Source organism: Stegodyphus dumicola, chromosome 1 (genome assembly GCF_044657685.1).
Source record: "Stegodyphus dumicola isolate Sdum_Otavi_A_Nest chromosome 1, ASM4465768v1".
Lineage (NCBI taxonomy): Eukaryota > Metazoa > Arthropoda > Arachnida > Araneae > Eresidae > Stegodyphus > Stegodyphus dumicola.
The window spans coordinates 144,997,215-145,014,293 of NC_140768.1; the positions used below are offsets into that span (position 1 = coordinate 144,997,215).

Here is a 17,079-nt window from a genome sequence, read left to right on the forward strand (position 1 = left end):
TCAGTATGTATGTACGTACGTTCGTGCGTACGTACATATCTCACATAACTCAAAAACGAGTAGCCTCAGAGCGTTGAAATTTTGTATATAGGACTGCTATAACATGTATATGTGCACCTCGTATTTTGGTTGCAATCGGCCACACCAAACGTATATAAATATATTTATATATATATCCACTATATGACTTGAAGTGGCCACTACTCTTATCATTTTGATATAATTTTTGTGTTAACATATGGTAAAATGTTTTATCGAGGTAACAGTTATATGTTTCCAGCATGATTAGAAAATTGTATGTTTATAATAGCTGCTGCTATTATACTGGGAATGGGTCATTATAATTTTGTTCATATGGACATGCACTGACTGTTTTATATTCAGAGCACTTGAAAGATGATAATAATGAAAAATTCATTTTCGTGCTGTTGAGTGTTTGCTGCATAAAATGGTATCTGGGTTGTATTTAAATGGCTACCACTTAATGTTTAGTAAGTGGTTATCATTTGGTGTTAACATACTGTAAAATGCTTTCTCATGATAAAAGTTGTGTTTCAGCATGCTTACAAGATGACAAGTTTATGGTAACTGCTGCTTTTATACTGAGAATGGGTCATTATAATTTATATTTTTTATATGGGCATGTACTGATTGTTTTACACTTAAAAATATTGAAAAATTCATTTCCTTGTCTTTAATTTGTTGTTGTGTAAAAAAGGGTCTATGTTGTGTCTTTAAATGGCCATTACTTATATCATTTGAGTATAATTTTCATGTTACCATATGATAAATTACTTTATCAAGATAACAGTTATGTGTTTCAGCATGGCGACAAAATAACAGGTTTGTAATAACTCCTACTATTATTCTGAGAATTGGCTGAATAAAGGGTGTCTCTGATTAGGAGCACTCATTTCACAAACCTGTGATTTTCATGTGCATTTTGAAATTACCGGTGTCCCATAATTAAGACTGGTGGCTTTCTGGACAAATCATTTTGATATATTCTTTGCTTAAATTAAACAAGCCTGATAGCGAGTAACTTAGAAGATCACGATTTTAGCTTGGAAAAATTACAACAAAATTGTGTTGCATGTAGTGACCAGATACTTTCAAATTGGATACTGGTGCATAGGTAAAACATTTTTATTATTTTCTATATTTGAAACATTAACTGATAATCACTTCCTTTACACAACATCAATAAATGTTTTTACATATACTGGTGATGCTGACATCCATTTGCTGTTGAATGTATCTTTATATGCTTCATAAATAATAATAGCCATCGTATAAAATTTAATATCATTTGTGCACCTGAAGTGTTTTAAATGGTAATGGACGGTCTTCTCAAGTGTTTGCCCGATATTTATCCATATTATGGCAGTATCGTAATACGTTTTGAAACTATTAATTGGCTGTTGTAAAAAGTTAATAACGGTGTTTGTAATTGCCAGACAAAATGGGTTGAAATTTAACGAATAGAAACTTGAACTTGCAGTATCAAAATTTAAATATTAAGGTCACATAGTCTCATCTTATTGTTTCTGATGAGACCCAATTAATATAGAAGCAGTTTTGAAATTTTCACACCTGTTAATAAATAAGAATTGATGAAATTTCTTAGTATGGCAATATGCTTAATGAGATTTCTGCTTCAATTTTTACAAGAAAGTTTGAATAATTTATTGATAAAAAGAGATCAGCTGGTTTTAACTTATTTGTATGTTATAACTTAGGTGTTGTGTTGTTATGCTGACTGCTTGCATAAAATTGTAAATAAAATTTTTTTATTTTTCACTTGTGAATCTTTATTTTCAAGTTCAGCTATATAACTAACACAATACAGTTAAGTACATATACAACTAATATTATTGGTTCTACAGATTTAAGCAATAATTTTAAATTGCACATTGAATTATTTGCTAAGCAAACCTCTGATATACTAATTTATTTGAAACTTGCAATACACATAGCATATTATAGACAAAATTTAGTGCATTTTTATACCATTTTCTTTTAAAGACAAATTACTGATTGGAAGAAAAATGAAATGATAAGTAATAGTTTGTATGCAGATAATTTGGGTTTTTTTCATAAATATTAGAAAAATATAAAGCAATATTAAATTATGAGGGAAAAATCAGAAATTCCTTTTTTGAGTTAGTATGGCTGATTTTTAACTTTTTAAATGCTGCTGTGAAACCTACAAGGAAGTATAATTCATTAAAGTCAAGAAATAAGAAACAAAAAATTCTTAAATTTATGTCAAATTTTATTGTGTTAAATTTTGAAGTAATTAAATTATTCATTATATATAATTGAATCTCTGAATAAAATCCCACCCAAGTATCTATATCAAATAGTGAAATCAACGTTAAGTACGGCACTAGCGCGCAACCTGTTTTGTTTCGTTGCTCTCTCGGGGTTTCGACATAGACGACTACGCGTGACGTCACAATCCAGTGTCCCGGCTTCCTTCTATAAGGAGGTGTTGTCTCAGCGCGAATTCGCTACGATCAATAACACCACTAAGTAAACAACTGAACTGAGATGTTTTCCTCCGGATTTTATACGTTTTTTTTAAATCATGCACGAGAACATTCTGGTATTTCCTCGAGGTTTATGGAAAGCAAAAGAGTGCAATTACGAGATATCTATTTATTAAATGTTAAATGTATGTGCTCCTGTATTTTTACTTTTGCGGCGTAGCTTTCTCTTGAAACATGCCTCGTGTTCCACCGCAGGGAGATATAAAACAATTTTAATTAAAATCCAACTAAAAATAGCAAATTAAATACAAAATCCGTAACAATACTTTAGAAATTTAAAATCATACAACAGTATAAAATCTGAAAAGAAACAACCTTATGCTGTAGAGATTTTACGCAAAACTGTCAACTTCAACGGAATCTGACACAACTCTTCAGAAGCAAAAAAAGAAAATAATAAAGAAATTTTTTTTTTTTTTTTTTAATACAGAGTAGCCCTCAGCCTCGAGAGTTTTACGTAAATTTCTGCCAGTTTAGGTTTGTTAATTTTACACCTTCATATCCTCTTAAAACAATATTCTGATTTACAGTTAACATTAGCATAAGCTTATAGAAAAAAACGGATTTTTCAAGATTTTTTTAGTTCTTAATATTATATGGGGCACTGAATAAACAAATCATATTTAAAAAAAGTGCGTTCAGTAATATTGTTTTAAAACTTCTCATCGCATGTTAGGCATTAATATGTAATTGTTTATTTTAATGGTAATAAACAGTTTAATAACTAAGAAGGTCAGATGAGCAAAACTAAATACATAAGTATGGTGGTACAATTTTCTTGAAACGGATAATTACACGCTGCTTTTAATATGATAATTTAATTTGTATAATAAGCCGTTTTGAACAATAATAAAGCGTAGCTCGACAGGCAACTATGATAACAGAAACAGATCGTTAATCATATCAATCTTCTTTGAATTTTTATATTAACAATAGAATAAACATTATTTTGCTTTTCGTTGCTATGAGTTATCAGACAGGCATAGTTGAGTTGTAGTAGGCAGGTCGCCACAGCACTTCCCCTCCCCCTCCAGTGCTAACGATACCTTACAAATACTTTGAGTTGATGCGAACTCGACAACACGAGGGTGTCTTGTCGTAGCATCTGATAAGTCGGAAGTCGTGGTTTTTGTCGAAGTCCTGGAACAGCTTGCACTGAAGTCTGTTGGAGATAGATGTGGATCTTGAGATGGAATTTGCGATGGTCAAGACGCATTCGCTCTAGTGGCTTCTGGTGTTCAGATAAATGCCGGCTGAAGACGGTCGATACTGACGACGACTTCTTTTTTGTTGACCAAAATTAAAAGTTTTTTCGTTTCGAGCTAGCACTTGATGTGGCCCTGAAAATTTTGGTGCGAGAGAAGGCTTTGAAGCATCACATCTGAGAAAAACACAAGATGCGTTTCTAAGTTCTTTATGCACGAACACAGTTTGTTTGCAATGTGCGTTGGCAGGAACTGGTCGCAATTTTGACATGCTGATGCACGAATGTAACAGGATCTACGTTACATTTAGATGCATTGACTGAATGTACGAAATCCTCAGGCAAACGGAGATTAGTACGATATATCAGTTCGGCAGAAGAGGCATTTAGATCCTCTTTTAACGCTGATCGAAGACCTAGAAGTACAGTAGGTAACACATCAGTCCACTGTAATGCGGTATGGCATCGCATTGATTGTTTTAAGTAGCGATGAAATCTCTCGACAATTCCATTGGAACTTGGATGGTAGGGGCTGGTTCTCACTTTGTAAGTGTCCAAATACTTAGTGACGGGAAGATTTGGGACTCGAACTGACGCTCCTGGTCATTAGAAATCTGCTCCAGAACTCCAAATCGAGAAATCCAAACGGTGTAAAATGCCTTTGCCACGGTATCAGCTGAAATATCTACCAAAGGAACGACTTCGGGCCAGCGAGTAAATCGATCAATGCAAGTAAGAGTATAGGAATACCCATTAGAAGGCGGCAATGGCCCGATCAAGTCGTCGAGGTGCACGTGATTGAAGCGAGGTGAGGGCAAATTAAAATTTTTAAGTTGGCTGCTGGTGTGTCTGACAATTTTAGATCTTTGGCACTCCAAACACGAACATGTCCAATTGGCTATGTCTTTTTGCATGACAAGCCATATGAAACGTTGCTGTATCAGTTTCATCGAATCCTTGATGCCATGACGTGACAGACGATGCAACTGACTAAAAATGGCATGGCGAAACAAGTCGAAATCTTGAATCCTTAACATCACAATAAAGTGATTTTCCAGGTGACAGCTGCATAGACTGCAAGTTGAGATTGCTGGAAGATTTGCTTTTCAAGAGGGTTTGTAGTTCTGAATCACGGTGTTGTTCATCCGCAAGGGCAGCAAAGTTTATTGGCGAAGGAACGGCTAGTTCTCCAATATGAGACAAGGTGTCTGCAGCAATATTGTGCGAACCCTCAATTCTACATCTTGACACTCGAGAATAAAATACGATCTGTGTGTGTGTATAACGTATATCTGTTGAAAATTGCCCTATGAAGTTTAGGTGTCTCATTTGACAAGGAGAAGCTTTATCCGAACGCTGGTTTGTGATCTGTGAAGATCAGGAAAACGCGGTCCTCTAGCATATGTCGAAAATATTTGACAGCTTCATAAATTCCTAATAATTCGCGACCGTAAGTGGTATCTGGTTTGTGCTGGTGAGAGTTTTTTAGAAAAAGTATGAAAGTGGTCTCCATAATTCTTGATCTTTCTGTTGTAAAACTGCTCCTATACCTGTTGTTGATGCGTCAAAGTGGAGTGATAATGGTTTAGATGCTGAAGGATACTGCAAATTTGTTGCCCAAGTTAAATCATTTTTGCATTTTTGGAACGCTTCGGGAGATTCTGTGGTCCAGGTTATAACACGATTATCGTTTTTCTTGCTTCCAACCAAAAAAAGAATTTAGATGTGCTTGTATGGTCGCTGCATGAGGTGAAAAACGTCGATAAAAATTGAGCATAGCAAGAAATCTTTTAAGTCCTTCACTGTAGATGGTTCGGGCATATCGCGGATAGCGGTGACTCTGGAAGGGGTCGAACGCCATCAGCGGAAATTTCACGACCAAGAAAGGAATTTCTTGGTTGGCCAAAAATGAATTTGGAAGCATTAAGACTGACACCATACCTTTGAAAACGTTAAAAACTGTTCTCAAATGTGATAGGTGTTCTTGCTCTGAAGAGGAGGCGATTAAGACGTTATCAAAATAAGGTACACAAAAGTCGAGACCGATTAACACCTGATTCATGAAGCATTGGAACGTTTGAGCAGCATTGCATAAGCCGAAAGTCATGACCGGAAACTCAAATAGTCCAAAAGGAGTAATAACCGCAGTTTTTGGAATATCAGTTGGGTTAACGGGCACTTGGTGATACGCCCGCTCAAGATCAAGGGTTGTAAAAACAGCTTAAAACTTGCATACAGTCTTGAATGTGCGGGACTGGATAACGATCAGGAATTGTAGCTGCATTTAGCCGGCGATAATCGCCCCACGGGCACCAGTCACCATTTCATTTCCGAAATAGATGGTGTTCGGTTTAATATAACGCCCTCTAGGATCAGCGCCCTCTTGTGAGAGGAGCCAAATTTAGTTGAGTAGGTTGTTGAAGAAGGTACGCAGCGGACCTATGGTGCGTTCGTTCGTTCCACTTTGTGCTAATGGAGCACCTAACTTATAACCTTGTACATTATGTAAATAATTAAATATTCGTATGGCCTAACTTAGTTAGTTTTATTTTGGAACCAGCGCCAATTATCTCTCGTAACTCATAGCATTTTATATCAAACAGACGGAGTGGCAAATTCCCTGTTCCATCATGCATTGAAATTCCTCTTTGGCGGCTTTAAGCTCGTCCGGAGGTAAGCGTCTTGGTTTAGAGGCAATTGGAGGTCCCGTAGTTTCAATATAATGTAGTACATCGTGCTTGGCTTCGGAAATACCTATAACTGGGCGCGTGATTGTATGGAATTTTCTGAGAAGTTGATGCCACGGGGAGTTACCCGAAATCAGTTTAATGCTCAAATCTTGACTATTGCGAATTAGTCGCGCATAAGTTAAGTTGGTTGTGGAATCTATCAAACGGCGATTCTTAAGATCGACAATCAAAGAAAATTTTTGTAACAAGTGAGCGCCAATAATAGGAGTTGAAACAGTAGCAATAATGAATGGCCATTGGAAGATTCGGCGCAATCCTAAATCAACAGATATCAGGCGTTCACCAAAAGTTTGAATAGGTTCCATTTGCTGCATAAAGTTGTAACTTGGTAAGGCGCTTTTGTTCGTGAAATACCTGGACCAGGAGCCTGCACTGCGTGTTATGCTCTGGAATGGCCAGCTCGTGAATTTTATCAGCGATTTCGGGTAGCTTTCTTAAAGTGACTCACTACTGGCCGCTAAAATGGGTTGCATGTTAGATGAGAGTCTATTCATCCATAATGTTTTAAGTATGTTATCCGTTAGGTTACCGGCGGCTCAGTCTGACATTTTAGACAGCAATTGAGAAGGCCTCATATCACAACAACTGTAAATCTTGCTACAGTTGCTTGAAACTGTCTCGAATTCTTCATAAACAGAAAATAATTTTTTTTAAAGATTTGTATTTGTCCGTCGCCGGTGGACTCAAAATTATTTCATGAGCTGGTTGCAGTACCTCTGATTCTAACGCACCGATCGAGTTTCGTCGGCAGTAATGTGACTCAATTTAATCTGCGCATCCAGTTGAATGAACCATAACGATGGGTCTCGGAGACAAAAAGCGGGTGGCTCAACTGCTACTCGCGTCAATTGTGAAGCAGCATCGTAGTCAATCAACTTTCTCATCGTTGATAATTTTAGATCAATCAAATATGCACAATAACAATATGTACAGAATATGCTATGTACAGAAAAATAATCAATATGTATAAAATATGCACAATAATAATATGTATAGAAAAATAATCACTATGTGTATAGTGACACAGTTTCTTGGTACTTTAAATCAGAAAAATTGGCAATTCAGCAGACAATACATATATCCGCTAAAATTATGACAGAAATATGTTAACTCGCCGGAAGGCAGCACAACACTTGAAATCACAGGTGAAATGTCTTATTTGCATCTCATCACACTGCATAACTTATTGTTGCTCAGAATTTTGACATACAAACTCCATGCTCGTGCAGCATTGAAGGTTGCTATTCGTAATAAATACAGTTTTTTGAGACAGATAATTACAAGCTGCTTTTAATATAATAATTTAATTTGTATTAAATGCCTTTTTGAACAATAATAAATAAAGCGTGCTGGACAAACAACTGTGATCATAAAAACAGATCGTTAATCATATCAATCTTCTTCGAATTTTTATATTAACAATAGAATAACCATTATTTTGTTTTTCGTTGCTATGAGTTACCAGACTGGCAGCGTTGAGTTGTAGTAGGCAGGTCGCCACAATAAGCAATAGATTAGGAATTTATTCCAAATATTAATTGCTGAATTTTTAAATATAACAGTTTTCTTAAAGCAGTTCTTTTACATAATAAGAATGAATATACTAATGCATAAATTTACTAACTTTTATTACACGTTACAAATTAAAATTTGTTATTAACGCTTAAATTTCCTTCAAAGTAGGTTATCCCCCCTTTCATAATGGTAATAAATATGCATGTGAACATGTTAGCCATTATGTACATCTAACTTTTAGATGAGGAGGGTTTTAATTCTAACCGAAATCCTCTCGGGTTTTCGTAGGAATTGGCGAAGTTGTGTTTAGATCTATTTTAAAAGCATTGCCACTGTGGAAAATTTCCATAGGAAACATTCATATCACATACGAGGAAAATCATGCAAACCCTATTTAGCTAGCCTTTTCAATTCCCAAGAAGACAACGTGAATTAAACAAACAGCATTTTATGACTTTAGCCATTAATTGGTCTTTTTATAGTATGATTTATTTCTTACAAATAGGAACATTACAAGAATTAAGCATTTTTGTATGAAGTGTTGACCAAAAATATATACAACAAACCCTTTTTATAATATTTTATTATACTGTTATTAATAGAGCAATAATACTGAACATGAATAAAAACAGCATAAATTTGAGTAAACAAGAATTAAATTACTTGTATGTGATTTCAGAGTAACAGTTTGAAATATGTCAGCAATTCATAACAAAAATTCTATAGCTTCTTAAAATATTACAATTAGACAAAAGTAATTTTGTTAGCGGATACTTAAAATTATCTAATTATCCACAGTTTTCTAAAATACTCAAATACAAAATTGCATTCATATCCGCAAAATAGTGTATAGTACGTCACTCCATTATCTCACATTGAAGACATTTTGAAAACAACAGCTTGTAAAATAGTACATCACTACAAAAAGTAATAACCTGAATTTAGTCCATAATTTTACAAATTACTTGAATGAAAGACCTTGTAATTTAAAACTTTTATATACAAAATTTTCTTGAAGTCTTGTCTTTTTTTTTTTTTTTTTTTTTAATAATGCAATGCTAAAGCAGAAAAGTTATTTTCTCATTACAGATTCTTTAAAAGCTGTCCTTTTTAAAACATTTAATTATATGAATCTTAAATATTAAAATAGAAAATCTATCAAATGTTTTAACAAGCTAAGTTAATGGCACATGACTTTATAAGGTATTTCTCCAACCTTCTTGGCGTGCCTTCGTAGTGTGGTTGTCTGTACGCTGGGCACCTTCATCGTACTGCATAGGTGTTTCATCAGAATTTATAAAGATCAAGCAAAGAGAAGTTATTGTCAGAGGTTAGTTACAGACCTTGTTATAAAAGAAAAATTGTTATTAGAATAAAAGAGTTCTAAAAATACATTTACAGTATGTACACTTTAGTTACATCTACGTATGTTACACACACACACACTCGCGTATCATATTTATATTATTTATACGTTATTTTATGTATGTTATTTATACTATTAATATTTTACATGTTTGAAACTATTCTTTAATGTTCTAATGATAACATATGCACTTATATGGTTTCATATACACTTATTGATATACATACACAAAAAATGTTCGTATGTTAAAAATGAGAGAGTGACACTACTTCGCGGTTTTTCACTTATCGCGGCCGGTTCTGGTCCCTAATAACCGCGATAACTGAGGGATGACTGTACTTTTTTTAACTTGCAAATTAGCAATAAATTCCAATCACTCAAAATCCAGTCGTTTCAATAAAATTTTTAACTTGATACGGCGCAATGCGTTAATAGATAATCAGAATACTTCTAGCAAATGAACAATTCCACTTTTGATTGCCTTTTCTGAAGGTTTGGTTGAGGTAAGAAAATTAAACTCAGGAGGACAGTAATTTTGTTGATCATATGTTAAGAATATGAGGAAATTTCCAGGATTACACTGTGGAGTACACTAAGTCGTATCTCTCTCGTGTCCAAAATTTCCAGTTATCCATAGGATTTTCAAAATTAAAAACCTTAAACATTTTTTATTTAAATCCAAATTTCAGTACCATAAAAAATGAAAAAAAAAAATTGAATTCCTCTTATGCATGATCCACCACAAAAATATATCACAAAACAAGTTTAAAATCATATATGTATGTACTAATGATTTCAAAAACAATCATCTCAAATTTTGAAAATATAATGCATTTTGGAAAGGAAATCTCAAAGGATTTTTGCAAAAATCAGATAAATCACATAATAAATTTTGGAGAAAGAAATCAGAGATTTTTTGTAAACTAAAAATAAATAATGAAAGATAATTTTGTTTTTTTTCATTAAACTTTATTTTACCTTACGGTAATATAATCTAATGATCTGCGATTTCCAAACCTTTCTTTACTTACTATTACTTTCTCTTTCTTCCTTTATTTTACTTACTATTACTTTCTTTTTCTGTTCCGTAACTAGAAGTAAACAGAAAAAATCCCTTTTTGTCCTGCAGCAAAATTCCCTGTGCGGGTTACAACACTTATCAGGGTTACCATGATCTGGCACAAATGCGCTCTATCCTGATGTCAACAAAGCCGAAATTTTGCAAAGTGTGGCTTACGGAAATATATTAAAGAATTATTTTTCATATTTATGCAATAAAATGCACAATGAAGAACAAGCTGTTGACCAACCAAATAAAATTGGTTTTTTTCAAAATAGAATCAACGCTCAACCGGAAATTTGTCAGCATAGTTATTAGATATATTTTAAATAAATTCAAATGAATGAAGCACAATGTGTAAATTTATGAAACATGGCACTAAAATAAATCCAAAGAAAACTTACAAATCCTACTTAGTTCAGAATGGCACAACCAAAACGTAACATCACCCAACCCATACTGCTACCTAAATACAGCTGCCGAAAGCTGACGCCAAGTGGGAATTTACTGGTTTCTAATTTCTATCAGTTTGTTTCAACAGCTCAGAAAATCTTTTAACTCTTTCGATTTCTTCCCCATTTCCCTTCGTGAAGATCTACAAACAACGCCATTCTTTGACCAATAAGGTGCATCGAATTTGAAAAAAATCACATTACACCCTTATTTTAAATCACTAGTAGTACTGTATGCATACTTATTTGTCCGACATTTTGCATATGATCTATTAAAACTAATAATTTTTATCGGTAAGTAAAAACTTCTATTCGAATGTTCTTCATATGTTTTAATATCTTTAGCTGTTTTCACGAACATCGGATAGTACATAATAAATCTCCATGCATACTGTAATACTATGATAATAATAAGTTTTTATTGGATATCTGTATTTGTTAGTCTTAGTGTGTATATATCATTAATTTTTCTATCCGAGCGAATTTCGTCAAAGCCATTATATGAATACTTTTCGTCTAATTTCTATTCACCTGATATGTCTTGCGAATTAATAGGTAATGATGGCATAGAAATTAACAAAATAAAAATAAATAACTGAAAAATAAATTACTCTTGCAAAGAACGATGAGTGATACTACATCATGCAAATGTGATCAGCAATGAACGTGGCAGATAATTGAGCAAGGAATTAATTAATTTCCCGAGGCGACGGTGCCGTTTTGTTATCTGACATCAATAGTTTTAAAAAAGATGAATCATTAATCATAATTATATAAATCATTCAGTAAAAAATGATGAACTCAGGAAGAAAAAGAATTAATGACACCTAAAAAAAAAAAAATCGGCTAAAGTGCAGAATCGCCCACTTATTTGTTTGGCGCTTTTTACAAGAGTAAGAAGAATTGGATTTTTGTCCATTTTCTTTTTAAGTGAAAATAGATCGATGTGTACATGGATAAAGTCAAGAGTGTGCGCAATGCTGTTTTTGTGCAATTCTGGGATGTTTTTTAAAGTGAAAATAGATTGACGTGTACATGGATACCGAGTATGTGCAATTCTTAAAAGCGCTCCAAGCAGTGGGTGATTCTGCACTTTCCCTAAAAAATCAAAAGATAAACAGTGGCAACCATATTAAACTCAGTGTCTTAATCTCGTTGTTATTAAGGTCATCATAAATTATAACTGTTGGATTATTCCAATAAAAGCAAGAAATTTTCATGTTCCATCATCCAGATGATTTCATAAAATGTTACAAAAATGTTGGCAACTTAATGCAAGTAAGCAACTGGTTGGCAAGATGAAGATTTTCACAATCTTGATGAGGGTGGCTCTCTTCATGAGCTTCATTAAGGGGGTCGGCACATATGTGCCTTTATGTCAGGGACCCTTGTATGTTGGCAAGCAGCAGCTAACCTCGAAAAGGTGTCACCACTTTTGGGTAAGTTGACAGTTGTTTGCTAATACTGAAATCTTCACATAGATGTCCTGTCAACCTTGATGAAGGTTCCTTTTCTCGTGATACCAAGCTTCCCAATGATGTTGGTGTATTTGTGGTATGTGATGTTTTTTCATCCATGATAACTCTCATATCAAACTCCCCAAACTGTTATATTTTCTAGTTTTAAGCTTTCTGTATTAATTTACAGGAAGTGTTATTTCACTTGAAGTCCATTGCAGTGTTGTAACAATAAACATAGCACATTATTACATGTATAAACCATAATATATAGCAGTTGACTGAGAATTGCTTCCTGATACCTTTATATCTCTTAGATATATTTGCTGATCAAAATGAATTTAGATTTATTGATATTATAGAAATAACACAGGAAATTAAATTATGGTACAGTCAAAAGTCGTTAATTTGGACACCCATAATCCGGAATGATCTATAATGCGGACCTCAAAGCTACAAACTTTCTGCGCATGCGGAGCGTTGACGCATGCGCATAAGCATTTACGCATGCGCACAAAACCTTTACGGATGTGCATAATATGTTTACACATGCGCGTTTATTGTATAACGGACGGTATAAGCTAAAATTATCTAATTATCTATTTCAGTTAATGTTGCAGATCGTGTTGTCCCTTAATCTTCGATTTGGATCCGGCTTATTATTTTTTGCAAACTGTTAGAGCAATTTTATAAAAGTAAGCTTGAACTTTTGATTATGTCAAATAGAATTTCCGATACTGGAGCTGCCAAAGGGTCTACAAAGTGAAAGTTTGTTTCGATGTCCAACAAACAAAAAGTGGAATTGCTTCAAAAAAATGGATAAAGGCATATCCTTTGTTTCTCTAACCATTCCGAAATCTGTTTATCAATTTCACGCTGCTCTGCGGTGGTGGTGGTGGGGAAACGCCACGGCGCGCAATGAATTGGAAGTTGATCTGTCAGCACTATCCTTATCTTCAGAGCAGATGTTTTTATTTTATTTGGCTTATAATTCCTTACTAAATGTAGTATTTCATCTCGATGTACTCCGTCTTTAATATGATTTAAATCAAATTCCTCGTCATTATAATTTGCTTCCGATAGTGAAGAAAGGGCACAGCTTTAGTATAGCCCTTCCGGAATTTTAAACAAAAAAAATATCGCCAAGAGCGGCGATAAATGATATGATCTGGTAACCCATACTATTCGCCAAACGCAATGTAAACAAGAGGATGGAATTACAGTTACAGCTAATTTAGTAGTCAGTTACATTTATTCAATTTCAATACAAATTACCGACATATCCGTGTACTCAAAGTTTAATGCACGTGCCCTGTATTCTTACTTTTCCATTATAGATTTCTCTTAAAATTTGTCTCACGCTGTGTTGCAGGAGGAAATACAACATTTTAAATTAGAATTCTACTAAAATTAATATCTAAATACACAATTCGTAACACTGCTATTGGCGATTGTTTAACGCTCAAATACCGTGAATACTATTTTGTATATATATATATATATTTTTGGTTGATCTTTACATTATGGTAACTTGGCGATTTTTTGGCGAAAATTTGGCGACCAACTCTCCTACAGCAACCCTCTATTTTTTTTTCCCTGCCGCCACTTTGTCTTTACGAAGTAAAGGCATGTTTCTTTTCTTTTTATCTCCTGAACACTTCTTCCAACAATCTACTAGCCGAATTACACTTATGCTAGAAATTTTATCAAACAAAACTGCTTAATCATGACAAATATTCACTGCAAAATTAGGAAAAACTGCACAATACCATTCTCCTTACGCATTTTTCAAAATAACACATACACATAAACCATGTACACGCCGACTTATTTTTACTTAAAAAAACATCCCAGAATTGCACAAAAATGGCATTGCGCACACTCTTCACTATATCCATGTACGCTGCTTTTTTCTCATAAATTACAAAAATTTCACGAAAATACATGACAATTTTCTCAATCTTTAAACCCGGTAAAAAGAACATATATGAAATTACCTAATCGCGAAAAAGTATTTACCCTTTACAAATATGAACATTTCCACATATAAAATAAATAAAATATCCAAAAACTTTTACCTCTAAATCATCTATTACATTATACATGTCACCAACGAATTCATACCGAAAGCATTACAAATACTTAGTATCAAAGATTTAAATTATTTCCATGCACGTTTATTTCAACTTAAGCGTATACGAAATTCCTACAAGCATAAAATTCACAAAATAACTATCATTTCATTAAAATATCACTAAACCATGTAGACGTCGACTTATTTTTACTTAAAAAAACATCCCAGAATTGCACAAAAATGGCATTGCGCACACTCTTCACTATATCCATGTACACTGCTTTTTTCTCATAAATTAAAAAAATTTCACGAAAATACATGACAATTTTCTCAATCTTTAAACCCGGTAAAAAGAACATTATATGAAATTACATGATCGCGAAAAAGTATTTACCCTTTACAAATACACTCACGTTTGTGAAAATTGCAACACCAAGAAGGAATCGTCATAATTGAATGCAATTTAATGCACAGTTGAGTGGTAGTGGTACAAATAAATGATTAAATGTTCAAAGCAAACAAACAAGAACAAGAGATCAGAATCAGTATTTTGTGTGGCCACCATGCGCCGCAATAAGTGCTGCTACACGACGTGGCATGGAGTCAAACAAAGTTTGAATGTCTGACTGAGGAAGAGCATTCCATATCGTTTGTACGCGTACCCAAAGTTCGTCTGCAGACGCAACAGGACGAGGATCACGAGCAAGACGCCGACCAATGACATCCCACACATGTTCAATTGGCGACATATCCGGGGAACACGCAGGCCAAGGAAGAAGCTGTACCTGCTGCGCTGTAAAGAAGGATTTAACAATCCGAGCAGTATGAGGGCGGGCATTGTCCTGTTGAAATACAGCGCCTGGCAAGCTTTGAAGGAAGGGAACAGCTTCGGGCTGTAGAACTTCACGGATATACCGGTTGCTGTTCAGATTGCCCACAATTCGTAGCAATTGAGATCGTCTATGATATGCTATGGCGCCCCAGACCATAACTCCGGGTGTTCGTCCACTGTGGCGTTCGATAATGCACTCCGGAAGGTGGCGTTCACCGGCATAGCGTCTGACACGAATGCGGCCATCATGGTACCACAAATTAAAGCGGGATTCGTCAGAAAACACGACATGCTGCCAATCAGCACGTCAGTCTCTATGCTGATTGGCCCATTGTAGCCGCAGGCGGCGATGGTCATGCGTTAGGGGGATCCTGTATAAAGGAGTCCGTGCGCGCAGTCCACACTGCAGCAGACGTCTACGAATTGATGAAGCACACAATGAAACACCTGTAGCTATTGACCACAGTGCTGCCAATTGTCTAGAGGAAGCTGTACGGTCCGTCCGCGCCATGCGGACCAGGTGTCTATCATCGCGAGCTGACGTCACATTTCGGGGTCCACTCCCGGATTTCCGAGTTGTCCGACACTCGTCCGTCCACTGCTTCCAAACGCGCATCACTGTGCTGCTGTTACGCTGCACACGAGAGGCTACTGCACGATACGACAATCCAGCTTCACGAAGGCCGATGATTCTCCCTCGTTCAAACTCTGTAAGTTGTTCAAATCTCGCTCTCTTTCGTCGATGAGGCATAAGTACAGATTGAGTTAACGTTTACCACTAGCAGATAACCACCGATAACCATACACGTCTCGCTACAGCCGTCTATTTATTCGGATCCATCAGCCGTTCAGAGGGCGCTGCTCAGCATACGCATGCGCTACGGATTTGCAATTCTAATCATTTGCATATCATGCGCTACTTTGCATTTCCTGAAAATTTCAGCTCACTCGCGTAAGTCCTTCATGGTGTTGCAATTTTCACAAATGTGAGTGTATCAACATTTCCACATATAAAATAAATAGAATATCCAAAAACTTTTACCTCTAAATCATCTATTTCATTATACACGTCACCAACGAATTCATACCTCAAGCATTACAAATACTTAATATCAAATATTTAAATTATTTCCACGCACGTTTATTTCAACTTAAACGTATACCAAATTCCTACAAACATAAAATTCACAAAATAACTATCATTTCATTAAAATATAATTAAATTCAAAAACACTACTTAAAATATAAATGAGCACATACATTAAATTAATAAAAATTACCTTACAATCCTAATTACTTTAAACTAAATCATTGCTAATAACAATTTTCCCAATAATACTAAATTCCTTTCCACCTTACATTTACAACAATGCATAAAAAGAATATCCTCAAATAATTAAAAATACTAACTTACCTAATCTTCTTCAGAATCTTGATTACATGGCGGATACACTTTTCTTACTTCTGTTTCAGAATCTTTAAAATCATACTTATCTTTCAAAGCAAGATACCAGGTAAAATAAATAACATAATAAAACATCTTTATTTCTCTCTTGCACAACCTTAAAAAACATTTATTACTATCCTTTTCAATACCACTAAATACCCATTTCGAATTCACTTTAGTTACGGCCATGGGATCCAAAAATTCACAAACACTATTTCACACAACACAGAATAAAGCCAAATACAAAATTGCCAGATTTTTTCCCGATTAAAGAACAGTAATTCGTCCATTAATATCACATAACATATCCCATGATCTCTCGTTTCCCTCACACAAAATAATGCGTAATCAGAACTGAATACTACTCACT

The 17,079-nt window shown here is 34.7% G+C and overlaps 1 protein-coding gene and 1 long non-coding RNA gene across 3 annotated transcripts in view; one reads left to right on the forward strand and one right to left on the reverse strand.

Annotated features, from left to right (window-relative positions):
• Nucleotides 1-8,312: 8,312 nt before the first annotated feature.
• LOC118181057 (uncharacterized) lies at nt 8,313-10,978 on the reverse strand. Its single transcript, XR_004756809.2, has 2 exons — nt 10,852-10,978; nt 8,313-9,364 (listed from the first exon to the last, which is right to left on the reverse strand). It is a non-coding gene; the product is annotated as an uncharacterized LOC118181057 (long non-coding RNA).
• A 54-nt stretch (nt 10,979-11,032) lies between these two features.
• Nucleotides 11,033-17,079, forward strand: part of LOC118180321 (S1 RNA-binding domain-containing protein 1-like) — a 155,332-nt gene continuing 149,285 nt past the window's right edge. For both annotated transcript variants that reach the window (XM_085821568.1, XM_085821573.1), the window contains exon 1: nt 11,033-11,193. The gene's annotated coding sequence lies outside the window, so the exon portion shown is untranslated. The remainder of the gene's footprint in view (nt 11,194-17,079) is intronic.